Source organism: Balaenoptera acutorostrata, chromosome 3 (assembly GCF_949987535.1).
Source record: "Balaenoptera acutorostrata chromosome 3, mBalAcu1.1, whole genome shotgun sequence".
NCBI lineage: Eukaryota > Metazoa > Chordata > Mammalia > Artiodactyla > Balaenopteridae > Balaenoptera > Balaenoptera acutorostrata.
Window position 1 is genome coordinate 2,370,720 of NC_080066.1, and position 3,097 is coordinate 2,373,816.

General features: G+C 56.5%; 1 long non-coding RNA gene across 1 annotated transcript; it reads right to left on the reverse strand.

Annotated features, from left to right (window-relative positions):
* Positions 1-1,536: 1,536 nt before the first annotated feature.
* LOC103012070 (uncharacterized) lies at positions 1,537-2,038 on the reverse strand. Its single transcript, XR_451555.2, has 2 exons — positions 1,923-2,038; positions 1,537-1,710 (listed from the first exon to the last, which is right to left on the reverse strand). It is a non-coding gene; the product is annotated as an uncharacterized LOC103012070 (long non-coding RNA).
* Positions 2,039-3,097: the final 1,059 nt, after the last annotated feature.

Here is a 3,097-nt window from a genome sequence, read left to right on the forward strand (position 1 = left end):
GCATCTGTCTTGCTCACGGATGTAGCCTGTCTTCTCAAACAGCGCCAGGCACGTGGTAGGCTTTTAATAAATATTTGTTGAGTGAAGTAAAGAACCAGGAAACCACCCTGAGATGTCAAGCCTGAGTTGGCCCAGAGACTTGCTCCCAAGCATTGGTCTTGCAGCTTGAAATTCAGATTTTTCCTTAACGAGACCGAGTAGCAAAGGCCTTCCCGGTTGTGGCTTTACATACAAGGCGACTGGCAATCAGCCCACCCTCAGCCAGCCCCTCCCTCATACAGGAGCAGGCTGGGGAGGAGTTGCTACCGAGAGGCTCCCGGCAGCTGCTGGCCTGAGGTGGGCTTGGTCCGGCTGGACCCCCATCACCTCCGGTCACTTCACTTAACCTTCAACAAGGCAACCTCTCCTTTCTGGAGACTGAAGGCTCCCCACGCGTCCCAGATCTTACATCTCCCTGTAAACCGTGGGACAAGTCAGGATCGCGTGCACGGGTGACAAAGGCCCCACGCTCTCCAGAGCTGCCGCCGCCTGCCCCAGGGCGGGCTCGGGCCTCCCCTGCTCGAGCACATCCCAGGGGCAGTGAGTGCCGAATTGGCTGGAAATCGCAAATGCCCTGAGCAGCCGCGAGGTCTTCTGCCGCCGTGCTGCTTCACCAGAGCCGCACAATCTGTCAAGTGAGTTTGTTTGGCCCTCCAGATAAATGAGGAGCCAAAGGGTGTCTTTCTGCCTGTGAATTCTTGGCATTTTTTCAGGCCTCTAAGCAAGCAGAGCGAACACTGCCAGTCTTCTCCGGTACCGCTCAGGACTGTTTAAGGGGTAATAGCATCACGGATCCAGGGGCCTCTGAAGTCACCTGATGCAGGGGTGTTTAAACTTTTCAGGCAACGGAATCCTTCTTTCAAATACAAGCTTACCCTGAAGTCCAGCACGGTCATATTCTATTCTATTCTATTCTAAACATATTCTAACATCCCACATACTATATTACATGAGAAAAGCTCACAGGGCTGTGGATGGAGACACGTGGCAGCTGTCTCCCCAACCCCAAGCCCTCCTTCACCTTCCAAGCAACAGAGTTCCAGAAACACGCGTCTCCTCTAACCCCTCCCCGCAGTGATGGCAAACAAAGGGCCTGAGAAGGGAAGGGATTCAGCCAGCATCCCATAGCAGCGAGTACTGACTCGCCCGGCTCAGGACTCCGCGTCTCTCCACAGCCCACAGCCGTTTCCCCACCAGCCACGAAGGACACGCCAGCCCGGGGCAACTCCACGCAGGGAAGGCCGCGCCTGGTCCCAAAGGCCCCGGGCAGGCTGTGGACTCAGGCATTGCGCTAACGATCCCCACACCCCGTGCCTCATTCAGTGTGCGGCCGATGTAAAGGTGATGAAATTCACTTTAACATAAAACCTGAGCTCTAGCCTGAGAACCCCGACTGTATGCTCCTTCAGACCTCGGGCATCTACTCTCACCAGCCTGGACCTCCTGTCTCCAGATGTACCCTTTAATGGCAAAAGAACGCGCAAACACAAACAAAGCCTCTGTTCCAGGCTTTTATTTATGGAGGCAGATCAGAGACCCGCCTCGCAGAAATGACACCCTGGGCCTGGCCCTGGACGGACGGCTCTCCCTGTACGGTGCTCGCCAAGGCCCCAGCGTGTGACGCGGTGATTGTGATCCAGAAGCTTCCTCCGGCTTCAGCATGCAAGGAGTCTGGAAGAGATAGGACAGAACCCACTCTTCCCCTCCCCAGGTGGAGAAGCTCTTTCCCGAATTATCTCCCAGGAGGCAGGGAAAGAAGTGGGACCTGCGGCCCCAGCCCTGCGCGGGGCTCCTGCGAGAAGAAAGGCTTTAACACATCAGCGCTGCAGAAATGCCTCCAAGCCCCAAACGCCCCTGCTTCAACAGGCCTTTATTCTCTTTACCTTCTCAGTTACCTTTCTTCTCAGCTCCAGCTACTTTAGAAAAGCTTCCGTGTACAACTGGAGCCCTGGCATTTTTTCCTTCTGTTTCTTCCCTGTCTGCCTGGTCTCAGCCGAGAGCCTGGTACCAGAGGCTGAAATGGGAAGCTCCTCTCCCCGACCCTCCGCCTCCCTCCTACACCCTCCCCCTCCCCCTCCCCCTACACTCTCCCCCTCCCCCCTCCCCCCTCCCCCTCCCCTCCCCCCTCCCCCCTCCCCTCCCTCCCTCCCATACCCTTCCCCCCAGCTCAGGGGAAGGTCACATGGAGAGTCTTTGGCTGGAACACTCAGTGGTGCTCAGAAATCCTAAACACTGTGGCCTCTGCAGCGCCTGCCAGGGAGAACGGGGAGTCCTCTCTGCGGCCAGACTGTGAGCGCGCGAGATGGAAGAGGCCTTATTAGGTCATCCAGCCCAGGAACGGGGCGCGCCCGCTTCTCCTGCTCCTCAGCCCGCAAGAATGGAACTCCTGACCTGGACGTCTGCGTCGCTCCGCCCCCAGCACCCCCGCCCGCCCCTCGCAGGAATGTGCCCTCCTCCCGAGGCCAGCAAGCCCTTCTCCGGCTGCATCCCATTCCCTCCCAACCTGGGAAGGAAGCCGGGAACCAGCTTCTTCCCCAGACCCAATGGGGTCGGTTCCAGGGCTGCTGCTTCCTCACCCCTTGCTTTTTCTGCACACCTGGCACCTTTTACTATTCCACGCCACGTCCTTATTTGTTATGATTGTTGCTTGTCGCCGGCTTCCCTGCACTAAAATGTAAGTTCCTTGAGGAAGGGATAGGTTCCTGGGTCAGGCATTAGCGCAAATGCAATTTCCATTAATACTCATTGAATGTGTCCCTTACGCACAAAGATCACCCTCAAGCATATATGCCCCGTGTTTCTTTCCCTCAACCATTTCTACAAATAGAGCCACTTTCTCTTCACGTGCAGAGAGGAAGGAAGTCATCCTATTCTTGTCACTTCCCTAACTGTTCTGTCTGAAGGACCACAATCTCCCTCCATCTTCTTGGGGAAAGGGACTCAGTCCTTCACTCAACCTCCTCGGACCACAAGCAGGCAAGTTCCAAGGCGGCAGGGCAGTTCCACAACTCAAGGAGGACGATAAAACACCAGCGACCCAGCAGCCTGCGGGCCTGCC